The 19,969-nt window shown below is 44.9% G+C and overlaps 1 long non-coding RNA gene across 2 annotated transcripts in view; it reads left to right on the top strand.

The window, feature by feature from the left end:
- LOC137371694 (uncharacterized) overlaps positions 1–19,969 on the top strand; it is a 79,170-nt gene that overhangs the window by 48,172 nt on the left and 11,029 nt on the right. The window contains exons 1-2 of one of the 2 annotated variants that reach the window (XR_010975270.1): positions 9,528–9,585; positions 15,252–15,334. This is a non-coding gene — a long non-coding RNA (uncharacterized lncRNA). Of the gene's footprint in view, positions 1–9,527; positions 9,586–15,251; positions 15,335–19,969 lie in introns of those variants that run through there. The other variant, XR_010975271.1, reaches the window with a different exon arrangement.

The following is a 19,969-nucleotide window of genomic DNA, read 5'->3' on the forward strand; positions in this document are numbered from 1 at the left end:
TCATTTAACATCTCATTTGAAAGACAGCACCTCTAACAGTGCAGCACTCCCTTGGTACTGCACTGGAATGTCAACCTTGATTTTTGTTTTCAAGTGAGTTTTGAAGACACAACCTTCTACATCAGAGGCAAGAGTGCTACCAACTGAGGCACAACTGACTGAGGAAGGAAGGCTAAAGAAATATACAGAATTGGATAGCATTAAGGTCCAGGTAAAGAATATCTTTGCATAGGATATAGTGTTGCAAAACAGTTTTAATATCAAAATATATTGCTGCAATTTATTTTTAGACATTTCATACTGAATAATGACAAAATGAAAAGAAGGCTGTGGTGAAGAAGCCATGTAAAGGAAGTGAAAAAAAAAGTAATTCTTTCACATCAGGAAATTTTCTGTACACTGAGGATACACTTTCAGATTTTGCACTTTTCTTCAACGTTGTTGAAGCAAAATTACTTCAGAATGGTCTTGTCTACAAAGCAACAGGAATAAGCCATTCAGCTCCTTACGCTTGCTCTGCCATTTTTGACCTACTCTTCTCAGCAGGTATGAGGGACACCCGCTGGAAGGCAGTGGGTCCTTCTTAAATATACAGATCAGGCTCGATGACAAAATCCAAAATACAATTTTAGCTGGAGGTCTGCTTGGGAAAGCCATTGTGGTTTTCCAAACAGGCCAGCCTGGCGGTATGAGGAGCTGGGGCCAGAAGATCTCTTTAGATCTGTTTTGTGAGCCACATAGAGCAGGAGTACTTCTACCTCCTGTGTCCTGGGCTTCTCTCCCTTTTCCCTGACCACAAGGCCCTCCTAATCTGCTCTTAATCACTTAACTGCGTGCCAGGGACAATTCCTTCGCGTCCCCAGTAACGGCCTTGTGTAACCTGCACCCTGCTCCTGCCATAGGCCAGAAATTCCTTCCTGCTATTTTGGTTGGACAACTGACAGGGCTGTGCAGTTTGACATTAATATTTCTCTGGCTTTTAACAGCAGGGCACTGGCTGGTTTGCCACTTGCCTCAGCCCCTGGCCATATGACTCCTGGCTGATGTTTTCTTTCTTGGTTTTGTATTACAAAATTTAGGAGATGAATAAAATTCAGTGACACTACATCCTAGGTTAAGATGATTAATGGAATTATTCAAAAAGGCTGCAGAATCTCAAACTGTTGCGTTCTTCTAGAATCATAAAATCTACAGCACACAAGGTGACCATTTGACCTATCATGCCTGTACCATTTCTTTGAAAGAAGTATTCAATTACAGCCACATCCCTGCTCTTTCATCATAGCCCTGCAACTTTCTGCCCTTCACATATTTATCTAGTTCTTTTTTCGAAGTTACTATTGAATCTACTTCCACCACCCTTTCTGACAACACACTCAAGATCATATTAACTTGCTACGTAAAAAAAGAAGTATTCTTCTCACCTCGGGGTCTTTTATTAATTACCTTCAATTTGAAAATTAATGATAATTTAATATAAAGAAGATTATCAGAGTAGAGAAAAGCATAATACACAGAACGCAAGGCGGTTCAGAGTATGATATGACTTTTTATGACTTCCTGTTCCTTGCTAATACAATTGTGTTCATGAATGATATAATAAATTGCCAACCACTGTAGCGTTCTAGGTCACCTCTATTTATTCTATAGATATATTCCTCTTCAAACAGAATCTTAAACATATTTAAATGAATCATTAAACACTAGCACTACTGCCAACAATTAACACTGGGTATTGCTGCCAACCATTAAGTATAATTTCACTTCCTTTTATTACCATCTTTGACTGTCACAGGTGTGAAATCAAATAATGTAATATAAAATATACTGGGCATAACATTTTATATTAATCAACAGCAGAGTAAATTCTCCTAAGTAGATGCGATCATTGAGGAAACTAACATCACCATCACCACTGCCAGTGCTTCTCAGAAACCTGTGGGCCTGCTGGCTCTGAGTTTCTAATGTATGATAGTGGTATCAAGGCTCATTTCTGATAGCCTGTACTTGGAAAATGACCCTTAATTTATTCAAACACCTACATTGTAACATCATAACCATTCTTTCTTTTCTTTTGGGCCTCCTTATCTCGAGAGACAATGGATACGCGCCTGGAGGTGGTCAGTGGTTTGTGAAGCAGCGCCTGGAGTGGCTATAAAGGCCAATTCTGGAGTGACAGGCTCTTCCACAGGTGCTGCAGAGAAATTTGTTTGTTGGGGCACAGTTGGCTCTCCCCTTGCGCCTCTGTCTTTTTTCCTGCCAACTACTAAGCCTCTTCGACTCGCCACAATTTAGCCCTGTCTTTATGGCTGCCCGCCAGCTCTGGCGAATGCTGGCAACTGACTCCCACGACTTGTGATCAATGTCACACGATTTCATGTCGCGTTTGCAGACGTCTTTATAACGGAGACATGGACGGCCGGTGGGTCTGATACCAGTGGCGAGCTCGCTGTACAATGTGTCTTTGGGGATCCTGCCATCTTCCATGCGGCTCACATGGCCAAGCCATCTCAAGCGCCGCTGACTCAGTAGTGTGTATAAGCTGGGGGTGTTGGCCGCTTCAAGGACTTCTGTGTTGGAGATCTAGTCCTGCCACCTGATGCCAAGTATTCTCCGAAGGCAGCGAAGATGGAATGAATTGAGACGTCGCTCTTGGCTGGCATACGTTGTCCAGGCCTCGCTGCCGTAGAGCAAGGTACTGAGGACACAGGCCTGATACACTCGGACTTTTGTGTTCCGTGTCAGTGCGCCATTTTCCCACACTCTCTTGGCCAGTCTGGACATAGCAGTGGAAGCCTTACCCATGCGCTTGTTGATTTCTGCATCTAGAGACAGGTTACTGGTGATAGTTGAGCCTAGGTAGGTGAACTCTTGAACCACTTCCAGAGCGTGGTCGCCAATATTGATGGATGGAGCATTTCTGACATCCTGCCCCATGATGTTCGTTTTCTTGAGGCTGATGGTTAGGCCAAATTCATTGCAGGCAGACGCAAACCTGTCGATGAGACTCTGCAGGCATTCTTCAGTGTGAGATGTTAAAGCAGCATCGTCAGCAAAGAGGAGTTCTCTGATGAGGACTTTCCGTACTTTGGACTTCGCTCTTAGACGGGCAAGGTTGAACAACCTGCCCCCTGATCTTGTGTGGAGGAAAATTCCTTCTTCAGAGGATTTGAACGCATGTGAAAGCAGCAGGGAGAAGAAAATCCCAAAAAGTGTGGGTGCGAGAACACAGCCCTGTTTCACACCACTCAGGATAGGAAAGGGCTCTGATGAGGAGCCACCATGTTGAATTGTGCCTTTCATATTGTCATGGAATGAGGTGATGATACTTAGTAGCTTTGGTGGACATCCGATCTTTTCTAGTAGTCTGAAGAGACCACGTCTGCTGACGAGGTCAAAGGCTTTGGTGAGATCAATGAAAGCAATGTAGAGGGGCATCTGTTGTTCACGGCATTTCTCCTGTATCTGACGAAGGGAGAACAGCATGTCAATAGTCGATCTCTCTGCACGAAAGCCACACTGTGCCTCAGGGTAGACGCGCTCGGCCAGCTTCTGGAGCCTGTTCAGAGCGACTCGAGCAAAGACTTTCCCCACTATGCTGAGCAGGGAGATTCCACGGTAGTTGTTGCAGTCACCGCGGTCACCTTTGTTTTTATAGAGGGTGATGATGTTGGCATCGCGCATGTCCTGGGGTACTGCTCCCTCGTCCCAGCACAGGCATAGCAGTTCATGTAGTGCTGAGAGTATAGCAGGCTTGGCACTCTTGATTATTTCAGGGGTAATGCTGTCCTTCCCAGGGGCTTTTCCGCTGGCTAGGGAATCAATGGCATCACTGAGTTCCGATTTGGTTGGCTGTATGTCCAGCTCATCCATGACTGGTAGAGGCTGGGCTGCATTGAGGGCAGTCTCAGTGACAGCATTCTCCCTGGAGTACAGTTCTAGGTAGTGCTCAACCCAGCGGTCCATCTGTTTGCGTTGGTCAGTGATTATGTCCCCTGATTTAGACTTGAGGGGGGCGATCTTCTTGATGGTTGGCCCAAGAGCTCTCTTCATGCCATCATACATTCCTCTGATGTTTCCGGTGTCTGAGGCCAGCTGAATATGACTGCATAGGTGTTGCCAGTAGTCGTTTGCGCAACGCCTAGCTGTTCTTTGTGCAGTACTTCTGGCTGCTTTAAGTGCTGCGGATGTTAAATCGCTGGGGGCTTTCTTATAGTTCAAAAGTGCAATGCGCTTAGCGGCTATGACAGGTTCCAGCTCTTCATTATGAGATTGAAACCAGTCTGCATTTCTCTTCGCACTTTTGCCGTAGGTGGTCAAAGCTGACTCATAGATGGCGTCTCTGATGTGGGCCCACTTGGTCTCAGCATCCCCTGTGGGAGTGTTTTGAAGGGCTGTTACAAGTGAATTTAGAAATTTTTGTAACAGCTGTGGGTGAGAAATTCTGCTCGTGTTGATGCGCGGGTGGCCCTTCTGCTTGGAATGATGCAACTTCTTTGGTCTGAGTCTAACCTTGCTGCACACCAGGGAGTGGTCGGTGTCGCAGTCCGCACTGTGGAAGCTGCGTGTGATTTGAACACTGTTTAAGGCGGCTCGCCTTGTGACAATGAGGTCTAGCTGGTGCCAACGATGTGATCTTGGGTCCCCCAGCAGGAATAGGTGTTCGGTGTTGGGGATGCTGCTAATGATGTTATGGAGTTGTTCATAGAACTGGTCTTTAGCTTCAGGTGGGGAGCAGAGTGTTGGAGCATAGATGCTGAGTAGGTGTACTGGACCAGAGGTGGTGAGCAGTCGGATGGACAGTATGCGTTCCGAGCCATTTGAGGGAGGCTCTATCATGCTGAGCAAGGAGTTTCTGATGGCGAAGCCCACTCCATGCTGTCTTGGTTCTTCAGGATCCCTGCCCTGCCAGAAGAAGGTGTAGTCTTGCTCTGCTAGAGAGCCACTCGCGGGGAGGCGAGTCTCCTGAAGTGCTGCAATGTCCACATTGAATCTACTGAGCTCGTTGTTAATGATGGTGGTCTTCCGAGAATCGTTGATTTGTGTAAGGTCTTCCGACAGGCCAGGACACATAGTTCTGATGTTCCAGCTTGCAAAGCGAAGGGCTGGTACCTTCTTTCCTTTTTTCATGTTGTTTGGTGCGGTGTATCAGTCCACCTTTCGGGCAATGACCCTGAGCTCCAAGCACCCATTGAAGCAGGCAGACTGTGGCGGGACAGAACCTTATTGACCGGGGGCTGCCCGGTTTGAGGCGGGCGGTAGCTGTCCAGTGAGGTGCAATGACCTCTCCCACCGACAAAGGCAACCCGTGGCGCCCAGTTTCTACGCCAATTTATCTGGACTTATAACCCGTAACTGCTGCCTTCCGTGTTGTTTTAGTCGCTGTGAGGCAACTATGGAGTGACCTCTCCATGGCGCATGCCTGGGCAAATTTATGGAGGTTGAGAGTTGCCCAGTCGTCAAAACCCCCCTCTCGGCCTTTCCGGTGGGGTCCAAAGGAGTGCAGGACACGACGTTTGGCACCAGTATGGCTGCAGGAACTGCCGGAAACATGCCAAAGGTGACACATGACCGCCTACGGGGTTCCGCTCCGGATTTTCTGTTAGGGTTTACTCATTAGTCCTTTTGTATCAATGGTATCTTCCAACAAGTACATGGATGATGTTGATGCTGTCCACGCAGACAGCCAATACCTATACTAAAACTGGGCAGAAATAAAATAAACATTCATCCAGGGGCATGAAGTGAGTGATTTGAAGGTTGTAAGACAGTCAGTTCACTTTGGACTCACTCCTCGGTACTTAGCCAGGGACATTCCACCCAAGGCTCTAATGCATGAAAGAACTTTTAGTAAGCACCATCATCACAGTCACTGCAACTTCTCCTTAAAACAAAGAGTAAAGGCACTGATAATGTTGTAGGGTGATGCTACAAGCTAGTCATGAAATGACTTTTATTAGGAGTCAGGCCTCCGCCACTGGAGAATGACCCGCTACAACACAGAGGTAATACTGGTTTGCAAGAGAAGTCCATCAGCAGCAAATGCAGCACCATTGAAAAGGAGTGTGAGATTGGGCGGTGCATCGACAATTTGGAGTTAAAATGCCAGGGAGGCAGGAATGATGCAATTGGAGTGTGCCTTTGATCTCTTAACTAGAACCCCACTTCCTTGGGGTGAGTACCTAACACACAGCCAGAAACAGAGAAATTAAAATGGTGGAAGCTGGGAACTAAGATACAGGGAGCCCCAGATGTGATTTAACCACCCGAATGCTCCCTTTTCACCATGCGAGCTGGGTTAATACTGACTCTCTAATCTCAGTGTTCTGAAACTGATCTAACATTTCCACAGTATCTAAAGCTCCTCAGTTGGATTCCTGCTTTATAATCTTCTCCCACCCATTTGTGTCATCTATTCGATCTTTCCCAGATATGATTTTTTCTACATAAATTACATTCTTATTAACTTGCTTTTGACATGGTTTTTTCTTTTAATTTTGGGGCTGTTGTCCACTCAAGTATCATAAAAATGTTCTCACCAAGGTATCTTCACTGCTTTCCTCCCTCACCCTCAGCACCAAGCAGCTTCTCATTCTCACTGATTTCACTCTCCATCTCATTTCATCATGCTTTCTCTTTTCTGAGCTCACTGCCATCCTATCCTCCCTTAAACTCTGCCTCCGTATAAACTTTCCAACCCATATTCATGGCCACTTCCTTGACCTTGTCATCTCACATGGCTTTGCTACTCCCATTGAGTCACATATAAGGCCATCTTGTATCACTTCCTTGTATTGCTCTCCACACACATCCTCCTTCTCCTCACAACCCTACTTCCTTCTGTGTCTGCACCTTGGAAAAAACTCTACCAATTCACATACAACAGCAATTTCAAAATCCCAACTGTCTAGCCTTTGGTCTTCCATTCAACACAACATTTCTCCAGCCAATGATCTGATTAACCACACCTTCATTTTTCTTGCCCTAGTCCCTATTAAAACCATTACTCTCTATCACCAAGGCTTCTCTCTCATACAGACCTCATCCCTGCTCCCTTAAGTCGAAGGGTTGTAGACTTGAACAAATATGGTGGACAACTGCTTACGCTATTCACCACCAGATCTGACTGGACCACATAAAACATTTTCGGGTCCTGCTTTCCTCTGCCAAAACTGCTCACTATTCCAGCATCATCCTGTAATGCAAAGATAATCCCCAGCTTCTTTTCTATACTGCAAAGCATCTTCTTAAACACCTATCCCCTGTCTCCTCCACATTCACCTCCAATAACAAATATAAGGAGCTCATGGCCCTCTTTGGCACTAAGATTGAGACCATCTGATCAGCTGTTACTTACCTCCCTTCCCCTAGCCCACCAGGACAAGCTTCCTCTAAGGCTCCCCCCATTCAGGCCGGGTATTCACATTTTTCTCTAGTTTCTCTCCTATCTCCCCTCATGCCCTCTCCGAGCTCATCTTGTCCATGAGACCCCTCAGCTTCTTCCTTAACCCTATTCCCACGAAACTGCTGACCACACAACTTCTCTTCCTGGCTCCCATGTTAGAGGATATTGCTAATGGTTCCCTTTCCTCAGGTATTGCACCCCTCTCCTTCAAATCTGGCATCATCACCCCTCTCCTCAAAAAAACAAGGGCCCCCTATCCTTGCAAACCTCCGTCCCAGCTCCAACCTTCCTTTCCTCTCCAAAATCCTTGAATATGTTGGCACCTCCCAAATCCGTGTCCATCTTTCTTGGAACTCAATGTTTGAATCCCTTCAATCAGGTTTCTGCCCCTGCCATAGTACCAAAATAACTCTTATCAAAGTCACAAATGGCATCCTATGTGACTCTGCCAAAGGTAAGCTATCCCTTCTCATCCTTCTCAACCTGTCTGTAGTCTTTGACATGTTTGATCACAGAAACTTCATTCAACGGCTATCCACTGTTGTCTAGCTGGGTGGGACTGCACTCGCCTGGTTCCATTCTTATCTATCTAACCATAGCTAGAGAATCACCTGCAATGGTTTCTCTTCCTAGCCCTGCACCATTACCTCTGGAGTGCGCTAAATATCTATCCTTGACCCCACCTCCTATTTTTCATCTTCATGCTGCCCTTCGGTGACATCACCTGAAAACACAGCACCAGTTTCCACATGTACGCTGATGACACCCAGCTCTACCTCACCACCACCTCTCTCGACCACTGCACTGTCTCTAAATTGTCAGATTGTTAACATTTCAGGTCAATGACCTTTCATCATAAATGTTAAGTCTGTTTCTCTCCACAGATGCTGCCAGACCTGCTGAGTATTTCCAGCACTTTCTGTTTTTATTTCAGATTTCCAGCATCTGCAGTATTTTGTTTTTATATTATTGTCATCACAAAGACTGACTATTTCCACCTCTGTAACATCAGCTGACACCACCCTTGCCTCAGCTCATCTGCTGCTGCACCCCCATTCATGCATTTGGTACCTCTAGATGTGGCTATTCCAATGCACTCCTGACCGGCCTCCCATGCACCGGCCTCTCAGTAAACTTGAAGTCATCCAAAACTCTGCTGCCCATGTCTTAACTTGCACCAAGTCCCATTCACCAATCACCACAGTGCTCACTGACCCACATTGTTTCCAGATTAAGCAATGTCTCGATCCTAAAATTCTCATCCTTGCTTTCAAATCCTTCCATTTCTTGCCAGTCCCTATTTGTAATTTTCTCCAGCACTACAAATCTCCGAGATATCCGCACTCTTCCAATTCTGGTCCCTTGTTTTTCTCCGATTTTAATCGCTCCATCACTGGCGGCTGTGCCAAGGCCCGAAGCTCTGGAATTCCCTCCCTAAACCTTTCTGCCCCACTACCTCTCTTTCCTCCTTTAACATCTATCTCTTTGACCAAGCTTTTGGTCATCTGGCCTATTATCTTCTTATGTGGCTCAGTGTCAACTTTTGTTTGAAACACTCCCGTGAAGCACCTTGGGACATTTTACAACATTAAAGGTGCTATTTAATTGCAAGTTGTTGTTGTTGTTAGGATGAGGATGCAACAAAAGCATTTCAAAATATTAATTATTTCCTCTTGATTTTCTGTTTTACTTGAGAGTCTACATTCTCGTGTCATTTTTGGGCTAATTCACTCTAATACCATTTGCGTCACAGACAGTGCAGCTGCAGTTTTGAGATGCAAATGATCTATTCCTGCAGATGTAGTGCAGGAACTAAAGATAGTTAAAATACAATGAATCAACCATTTATTGGTTATTACCATTAATTAATAGACTACAAAAATACTTTGCTGTCAATTGCATTAGTTTGCATTAACGTATTATCATTCATTAGTACACTAAAATACTTTATAGTTGTTAAAATGCTACTACAGTTTGTTAATTTAGAGCCTCTCTTTTCATCTACACTATTGGACAATATAGCATTGAGATTAATCAATGAGCCAGTTCAAGTGATTGAGGTCATAAATTTATGCTAACAAACTATTTGTTTTAGGTTTTCCTGTTTCTTTTCACTTCTAACTATGGATCCTCCAGACTAATACTGTTCCGCAATATAGTGCTTGGGAGATGGAGCTCATGTAAGTTACTGTCATAAATGTCTTGCTACACAGTTATTCAAGAGACCTTGGCCTTGTTGCGCACTAAAGGAAGAACCTGTATTTATAAATACCTTATCATGGCCTCAAAATGTTTTAGAACCAAATTAATTACTTTTCACTGTTTTTACATAGGCCAGATTGCACACAGACGGAGACCAAAAATAGTAAATTACTTTTTGGGGGGTGTTCTGGCCTCAGGAGGCTAAAGGATTTACCAGGATTGTGACAAGAATAAAAGAAAATTCAGGTGATGAGGCCTACTGCCGCTTCTTCTCTGCTTACTTTGTGTAAATGGTGGCATGGAAGATAGGCCTCAGGTCCCCAGGAAATTTCCCTCATGTCTGTCCATGTTATCACCACTTCCCAGGGCCTGCAAGGGGAAGGGGAGATCTAGAAAGTGGCATACTGGCCCTGAGGTGTACCTGAGGTTTCCTGTGACAGAGGGAAAGGAAGAGTGCATCCCTATCAAAACACCACAACTGGGAGGAGAACCCCAGACTGAAATTCTCATCAAAATGTCTCTGCACTGGAAATAGTCACAGGAACTTTTACATAAAAATGAGGTTCAATCAAATTGGACTTTTTCCAATTTCTTCTTGATCATCTGAATTTTGCCCAACTGGGACAATTTCACAAACCATGATTTACTTTACAGTTTACAGAATACTGACACAAACGCTGAAGCATATGAATTAACCGCACAATGGGGCTACTGGCTTATAATTGGTGCCTTGAGTTTTCCTACGATAATGTAGATTGTAATTGAGTGATTGTAGCATATTCCACAGAATCAGAGTGCAAAGATAAATTTTTATCTAATTTAGAAAGTTAGATACACATTACCTAGAGGCTGATTAGTAGTTTGACAAAAGAATTTGCTGTGTTTTAGAATAAAATTAAACCCCTGGTAGTCTATTGGAGATGGCTACACAGCCTTTTTTAAAACCAGCATATTCATCTAATCCCTGTTTATAAAATAGGATGGTGGACGTTACCTACCTGTATTGATGTAGATGTGTACTCACTCAGTCAGTGCAATGTAGCTTATAAAAGTCAGAAAGGTTGGGTTCAGATCAGGCCGACTCCAAACAAGACTTGACCGTAGTGCTAAAAGACCATTTCCTGTTATAAACAGAGATGAGAATTGTATTAATTATGATGCTGGATTTTGATAATCCAAGTGAAACATCTAAGCCTCCCACCCAAAAAAAAAACTTCTTAATGGATAAGCAAGCAAAGGTTGAAGAGTCTTTCTGGACTACAAAAGAATTTGATGGATTATCCTTTCTGCCTCCAATTCCACCATTCCCAACTCCCCAGCAACACACAGCCTATTGATAATTGAAGAAGATTCTTGCATTCAAACTCCAGTAAATTACTAGAGAGCTGTGATATGTTCCTTTCTCACAAGACTATTAAGGAACTCATTTGAATGCAGGAACCCCAAAATGAGCAAAAATAAAAGATGTAGGTAGAAAATTCGATTCAGCCTATTAACTGGAACAGGGATCACGATGCGTGATTATCCCATGCCCGGTTGAGTTGAGGCGGGCAGGACGCAAACTTTGTGCTGATCAACATGACTGAAGCATCCAGCCCAACGTGAAATGCACTGCTGACTGCGTCTCCTGAGGTCTTTGGAGAAGACGATGGGACGGCAGTGACTGAAACCTTTGCATCTGGTGTCACCGAGAACATTCACGATGATGGTAGGCTCCTGCTTTATGCTCCTTCTCAAATCCCACTTCTTCCTCATCCTGCTAGCTAACATTAAGTGCAAGCTGCAGATGGTGTGACCTTGGATCTTATGCTTTCCACCCCACTCCCCTTCCCTCATCCCCACCCTTCCTCTTCCACATTTTTGCTTTCAGATACCCAGGAGTTGCTGCCTGGTCAGTCAGTGCAGCTTCATACTGACAGGCAACAGCAGACCTCTGTTGAAGAAGCACCATTACTTGATCTGACAGTCACAGCCACTAGTTCAGATAATGGCACTGTGGGCACATTAGAGGGTAGTATATAGTCAGGATCAGCACATGGTGAGTCAGTAGGCTGCAGACAGGGCAGAAGGAAAGGATCACACAAGTGCTAGCTCACCAGATTGCAAGGTCACAGACTATCTGAGAACTCAGATGAGTATTTTAACAGGGTGATGTACAGAAGAATGCTCATGAACATGCTCACAGATATACTTGGTGCATGTGCAGGTCTGACACAGAGCCTGTTGTCACTGTCAAGGAGTTTGGAGGAGTCTGGCTCTGATTTAGCACATGGCTTTGCATCGAACTAGGATCCCATCCTTTCTAGCATGGGAGTGGTGGTCTACTCCATGACAGCACTTGCGGATCCAGCCATGATACAGCGTCCGGTGGCTGATGTCTCAGCTTCCATTGCAGCAGAGGCACAAGCCATCCAATGTCTCAGTGCTGCAGTGGAAACTCAGACTGATGCCATGAGATCCATGCTTGTTACCATGCAATCCCAGCTTGGTGCCATGGAGGCTCAGACTGCTGCCATCTTGGCTGCAGATCCTAGTGCTCAAAGGGCTATGCAGGCTCTCACTGTAGTCTTGCAATCTGTGTTCCAAAAGATGACTAGGATTGCTGAGGCACTGCCCTGGGGGAGTGGCAGTGGCTCTCTAGAGCACAAATTTGCTGTCATCTCTCAGGATGACAGCATTCATTCTCCCACCACTGCCACTCTGCCAGTGCTCTTATTGTTGCCTTTCAGCCAGCCAGCCCCGGCTGCTGCTGCCCATGCTGAGAAGCTGTAGTCCAAAGCTGGGCTTTCTCAGGCCAGACATGCTTGAGGGCATCCTGCAAGGCCATCTGCTGTCTCCCTCAGTGAAAGTCCGCAGCCTTCCACCAGTCATGCTGCAGCCCCTGGGGTAGCACTGTATAGGAGCACTTGACCAAGAAAAGGCGCCCGGAAGGCAGGCACTAAGGGAATAGTTGAATATTTGTATGTATTTTTGGAAGTGATGTTGGATAAAGTTGTTATGGAATTTACTTTTTTTTAAATCATTCATGGGATGTGGGCATCACTAGCAAGGCCAGCATTTATTGCCCATCCCTAATTGCCCTTGAGAAGGTGTTGGTGAGCCACCTTCTTGAACCACTGTCCATGTGGGGTAGGTACACCCACAGTGCTTTAAGGAGGGAGTTCCAGGATTCTGACCCAGTAACAGTGAAGGAATGGTGATATATTTCCAAGTCAGGATGGTGTGTGACTTGGAGAAGACCATGCAGGTGGTGGTGTTCCCATGCTGACCTTGTTCTTCTAGGTGTTAGAGGTCACAGGTTTGGAAGGTGCTGTTGAAGGACCCTTGGTGAGTTGCAGCAGTGCATTTTGTAGATGGTACACACAGCTGCCTTTGTGTGCCGGTGATGGGGGGAGTGAATGTTAAGGTTGGTGGATGGGGTGCCAAACAAGCAAGCTGTTTTGGCCTGGATGTCGGTGAGGTTCTTGAGTGTTGTTGGAGCTGCACCCATCCAGGCAAGTGGAGAGTATCCCGTCATACCCCTGAATGGGCTTTGTAGATGGTGGACAGGATTTGATGAGTCAGGGGGTGAGTTACTCACCACAGAATTCCCAGCCTCTGACCTGCTCTTGTAGCCACAGTATTTATGTGGCTGGTCAATGGTGACACCCGCCCCCCCCGCCTCCCCCACAAGATGTTGATAATGGGACATTCAGCAATTGAAATGCTGTTGAATGCCACTTCAAATAGTTAGATTCTCTCTTGTTGGAGATGGCCATTCCTTGGCATTTATGTGGCATGAATGTCACTGGTGGTGTCTTTTGTGCTGTCTTTTATTTCAGGATATTGGTCAAAAAGATGCTGTGATGGCCCATAGCAGAGGTATGGAAAGGAGAGTAATTGTGGAGCAATGGTGATGTGGACTTGAGAATACAAGGGGAACTGGAGTTGGACTGAAATCAATCTGAACTGGGCATAAAAATGCCACTCTTACCATGCAGGCAAATTCCAGATTGGGGATTGCAATAGTTCTGAGGCTTTGCAATAAAATGTTCTGGGCCTTTGGTGATGCAATGTAGAGCATAGTATTTTCCAAGGGTGCCTGATGCTATCTCTGTTGGAGAAGTGTCGGACATTTGTGCATCTCCGGGGGGTTGGGTCGGTGGCAGGGTGGGGGCTCCCATTCAACTGTCGAAAATCAGCGGAAATCTTGTTCATGCATCTATCTGCGGCTGTCGTCAACCTCCTGACCAAGTTACGGCATCCAATCAGGAGAAATCAGGAAATTCCTGGCATTGAGGATTTATACAGCTGAGTAATGTTAAAAAGAAGTTCCTATCTTTGGTCAGTATCTTCAGCACAAATAGTTGCTCAAGTCGGAATAGGAATGAATTGAAATAAAGTGGTCGTGGCTATTCCACCCAGTTCTTTGCAGTGGAAGACATGTTGCTGTGTGGTTAAGCATCCGGAAGATCCAGCATTCACAGGGTTATCAGCGCAGAGACGCTTATTTTCAGGATGTTAATCTGCATTGGCTTACTACAGCAGGGAGAGCAGCTGGGAAGGTTATTTCTTTAACTTTATTTCTTGTTTACAAAGTAGCCTTTTAGTGTTGGACAGTTTACATAGTTGCCCTTTAGGATTTTATTTTCCTCACTTTGAATATTGTGACAAGAAATGTGTTTATCAGAGTGAATATAATAAATACCATTTCCTGCCAAAGAACTAGTCATGCTGAACTTTTAAAAAGAAGTTTCTAGAAGTGGAGCTATCAATAATTATAAAATATTTAACCATTTAATTACTAAATTTCTTTTCAAGATCCCAAATATTGGAGTAGATTTTGCAAATTGTGGCACAAAGGGACAGTAATTTGTGCAGAATGTACTGATCTTCCAGCACAAACATCTGATTCATACTTCTGCCATGTAAAGTTATGCTTCAGGTGTTCATAAAATCCAGTCCATAATGTGAATATTAATTAACTATACACTCACTGCAAAAGGAAAAGAGCAGGAATGATCAGCACTTCAACTGGGCAATGCAAGCTCATATTTGTTTCTTCAAATAGTGCTAAGGTTTTTTAATGTACACCTGAACTATAAGAAGAGGCAGTTTGTTCAGTCCTGTCTTGGGCAAGTTGGACTTATGTCCAGAGATAGTACTTATACAAAAGACTGTATCTGCATAATTTTGATAACATTTTCCATTGATGTGGCAGGTCAGCAATTCTTGGTCATCTCTAGTTGTTCTGAGAAGGTATTGGGCCTTCTTTTGGAATCACTGCAGTCCGTGTGGTGAAGGTGACAACTGAGTGGCTTCATGGGTCACCTCAATGGACTGTTAAGAGTTGTGTTGGATTGGTGTACATCAAGGTCACACCAGGATAGAACTGCAGATTTCCTTCCCTAAAGGACCTCATGAACCTGTTAGGTTTTTACAACAACCAATCAGTTCACTTTTATTGATATCAGCTTTTTTATTTCCAGATCTTTTAAAACCTGAGTACAAATTCTCAAACTGCTATAGCGGGATTTGAGTTTACATTCTCAGGATTGCTAGCTTAAGGCAAAGTAATTTAAAGACAAGTATATTTTGCTTTTTTATTGCTCACACATAGGTCGTGATGAACTTTTGTCCCAATCATTGTCTTTTTTTGCCTCAGTATCATTGGATTTATCATTGAATCCTCCTATCTGATGTATTTGGATGAAGAGCACAACCTTCAGCGTGATGACACAGATCAAGGTACAGAAGCTATTCATTAGGGGGATGTGGGGGTTGCTGGCTAGGCCAACATTTATTGCTCATCCCTAATTGCCCTTGAGAAAGTGGTGGTGAGCTGCCTTCTTGAACCGCTGCAGTCCTTGGGGTGTCGGTACACCAACAATGTTGTTCGGAAGGGAGTTCCAGGATTTTGACTCAATGACAGTGAAGGAATGGCAATATAGTTCCAAGTCGGGATTGTGTGTGGCTTGGAGGGGAACTTCAGGTGGTGGTGTTCCCATGCTTCTGCAGCACTTGTCCTTCTAGGTGGTAGAGGTCGTGGATTTGGAAGGTGCAGTCGAAGGAGCCTTGGTGAGTTGCTGCAGTGCATCTTGTAGATGGTAAACATTACTGCCACTGTGCATCGGTGGTGGAGAGAGTGAATGTTGAAGGTGGTGGATGGGGTGCCAATCAAGCGGGCTGCTTTGTCCTGAATGATGTCGAGCTTCTTGAGTGTTGCTGGAGCTGCCCACTCATCCAGGAAAGTGGAGAGTATCCCATCATACCCCTGAATGGGCCTTGTAGATGGTGGACAGGATTTGGGGAGTAAAGAAGTGAGTTACGTGCTGCAGAATTCACAGCCTCTGACCTTCTCTTGTAGTCATGGTATTTATGTAGCTTGTCCAGTTCAGTTTCTGGTCAATTGTGACCCTCAGGATGCTGACAGTGGGGAATTCAGCGATGGTAATGCCATTGAAAGTCAAGGGGAGATGGTTAGATTCTCTTGTTTGAGATGGTCATTGCCTGGCATTTGTGTGGCGCGAATGTTACTTGCTGATACCCACACACCCTCATCTGTAGAGGTGAACATACTTTACTTTAACTGATAATTCATGCTATTGGAGCCTTCCCTTTCCAAAGGAAACTGAGAAAACAGATCCAGTGGTATAACTAAGGCATGCAACTCCAAAGCACACCAATTACAGTATAGCATGCTTTTTGTGGCACTGCAATAAAAGATGGCATGCTAAGGTGATTAAGAGCCAGTGTTGTCTGACTTGCTGCAATTGCCAAGATCTCATCAGCTATTCCCAGCAGGCCTTGGCAAGCCTATTAGACAATGACTGTGAAGAACCATCTTTTCAGACTCTTAGTTAGCAGAAAGGCAGCTGTTCCGCTGTGCCATCTGCTGCAAGGACAGCATGTGCCTGGCATAGTCAGTAAAAGTAATGGTCAGCTGTGGCCTAAAATTTGGCTTCAGCTTCTTGTAGACATGTTGGCAATTTTGACTAATGGAATGGTGTCATGGAGTGGCACTGAGGACATCAGATCTTGCCAGCAGCTCAGACAGCACGAACTCAATTTCAGCAGCCAAAAAGGTGCTGGTCTGCGACATCACTTGCTTGCAGATGTATGTCACCAGCTTAGATTCCCTTCAGTTTGCCTTTAAATTCTTAATACCCTGTCCTTTTATCCTTAGCAAAGGTTGCTAACAGTTTGAGATGCCCTTCAGAACTTTTATCAAGTTGTTGTGATGCATTCCTTTAATTGTCCCCACCCACTTAAATATCACGTGCAATTTTCTGCTGTCACAATTAATGTGAAGTCGACATTCATCAGACTATGCTAACAAGCTGACCTAGAAGAATTGCATACAAACAGTCCTCTTTCATTTAGGTCCATCTAAAACCCACTAATAACCATTCTGATTTGAGCTACACCAAAACAAAAACACATTGGGGGGAATTTTATGCTGGCGGCGGGAATTTCGACGTCGGGGGAAACCGACGCTGAGGTCCCCGTGTCACCTCTTTTCCGGAAGGTCTGCCAAATTTAGTGCCAATTAGGCACTTAATGGACAGCGGCGGATCTTGCATAGGATTTAGGACCCCATGGCCGGAAGTCCTGCCCTTGGGGAGCTGCCAGCCAATCAGAAGCCGGCAGCTGCAGCATCACCGCGGAGGCAGTGGCTGATGCTGTCGCTGCAGCGACCATACACCAAGGAGCAGCGTTGGAGCCAGGTAGGTCAGGGCGGAGGAGGTCGCGCCAGGTGGGGGTCGCGGGTGGAAGGGTGTCGGCAGCAAAGGCAGAGGGTTGGCTCTCTGCGGGCCCCCCTTCCTGATGCCGGGACTTTCATTCAGGCAATAAGTGCCTTTGAAAGAGGGTCACCATCCCCCACCCTGGAGCCGGGAAGCAGTCCGCATGGTTTTTCCTACCATGCTTCCTATGCGGCGACAAGGCTGCCCGCCGCATGGGTAATTACATCTGTGCTGGGAAAAGGCCTTTAATTGGGGATTAATTACCCCCCCCCCCCCCCCCCGCCTGCCACAATCCCACAGATCATATGCTCTCCCTGCCTCCCAACCTGCTACGGGGGAGAGCCTAAAATTCCACTCATTGAGAGCATTTGCTGCCCTCCTTCCTGGGAACGCCCATTTTTTCCCAGTGTCGCATGGAGGAATTATGAACTATATAATGAACTTATAAAACAAACCCAAAATGCATTTTTCCTGAAGATGGAGTTGAGAAGTCAGTTGACCTTATCCTGTACTGCCAATACACATGGAAATTGCAAGAACCCTGAGTCAGTCTTCATATCAGGACCAGCCTTGGAGAAGGCATTAAAATATAAATGGCCCATTTTATGTTAATGGCTACCTCTCCTCAAAAAATTGGGTTAACAAAGGCATGGCAGATATGGTGTCTCCAAATTGAAACTCAAATTATGGGTGTGAAAAAAATCCACTTATCAAAATAGAATGTAGATGGGTGACACCCAGACCCTATTGTCTAACCATCAGGCACCATTTATGAGGACAATAGTAAAGAGAAATCATGGTCACATGACAGAAACCAGGGGGTCTGATAAGGAGCTTAATAAAGGTATATGCTAGGCAGATAAAGGCAGAGCCAGAGAGAGAAAGAGAGAGATTCCATCTGCTCCAGCGGAAGAAAATGAACCCTGCCTAAGACCACCATTTTAAAAGTACAAGTAGGCAGTGACTGGATGTAACCTTGAACTCCATACCAGAAAAATTGTTCTAGGGTTTTTGACATTGAACTGTGACTGAGATACAATCAAATGAAGTCACCCTCCTGAAACTTTCCAAGTTTTGTCTTCAACGAACCAGGAAAAAGGAAAAACAGGCCTGTACCATTTTTAATTCTTCACCCCCATGGGAAGAACTGCAGACTTACAGTGAACTATTTTTAAAACTATCAGACTTAAATTCATGTTATCGTTTAATCTTTATCTTTTCTTGTGTTTTGTGTCTCTGTGTGCATGTGAGTGTGGGAGGAGTTGCAAATATGTTTGGGTGTTGTTTAATAAACATTTAATAAAACCTGTCATTTGTCTGTTTGTTGACCATTAAAACACTCAGGGGTTAAACACATTTCTAACAAAAATAAAAACAAGAAATGCTGGAAATACTCAGCAGGCCTGGCAGAATCTGTGGAGAGAGAAGCATCTGCTGCCAGATGCTGCCAGACCTGCTGAGTATTTCCAACATTTCTTGTTTTTATTTCAGATTTCCAGCATCCACAGTATTTTGCTTTTATTTCTAACAAAAATGCTATCTTCGGTCAGTTGAGAGGTGAAAAAGGGAAACCACCCCGATCATTTCCCATCTGTCCGTAACACCAGGCACAAAGATGAAGAAAAAAGGATAGAGATGGGCACAGGGATGCCATTCTACAGCGAAACATCTTTTATTTTTAAATAAGGTGCGATTAATTTTTATTAAAAAAGAATTAAATTTTGAAATAAGGTTTATTATACTGTTGGTGAGGTAATTACTACTATTGGTAACAAAGAACAAAGTACAAAGAACAGTACAGCACAGGAACAGGCCATTCGGCCCTCCAAGCCTGCGCCGATCTTGATGCCTGTCTAAACTAAAACCTTCTGCACTTCCAGGGACTGTATCCCTCTATTCCAATCCTATTCATGTATCTGTCAAGATGCCTCTAAAACATCACTATCGTACCTGCTTCCACCACCTCCCCCAGCAGCAAGATCCAGGCACTCACCGCCCTCTGTGTAAAGAACTTGCCTCGCACATCCCCTCTAAACTTTGCCCCTCGCACCTTAAAACTATGTCCCCTAGTAACTGACTCTTCCACCCTGGGAAAAAGCTTCTGACTATCCACTCTGTCCATGCCGCTCATAACTTTGTAAACCTTTATCATGTCACCCCTCCACCTCCGTCGTTCCAGTGAAAACAATCTGAGTTTATCCAACCTCTCCTCATAGCTAATGCCCTCCAGACTAGGCAACATCCTGGTAAACCTCTTCTGTACCCTCTCCAAAGCCTCACGTCCTTCTGGTAGTGTGGCGACCAGAATTGCACGCAATATTCTAAGTGTGGCCTAACTAAGGTTCTGTACAGCTGCAACATGACTTGCCAATTTTTATACTCTATGCCCCGACCGATGAAGGCAAGCATGCCGTATGCCTTCTTGACTACCTTATCCAACTGTGTTGCCGCTTTCAGTGACCTGTGGACCTGTACGCCCAGATCTCTCTGCCTGTCAATATTCCTAAGGGTTCTGCCATTTACTGTATACTTCCCACCTGTATTAGATCTTCCAAAATGCATTACCTCACATTTTGTCCGGATTAAACTCCATCTGCCATTTCTCCGCCCAAGTCTCCAACCGATCTATATCCTGCTG

Source organism: Heterodontus francisci, chromosome 7, assembly GCF_036365525.1.
Source record: "Heterodontus francisci isolate sHetFra1 chromosome 7, sHetFra1.hap1, whole genome shotgun sequence".
Taxonomy (NCBI): domain Eukaryota; kingdom Metazoa; phylum Chordata; class Chondrichthyes; order Heterodontiformes; family Heterodontidae; genus Heterodontus; species Heterodontus francisci.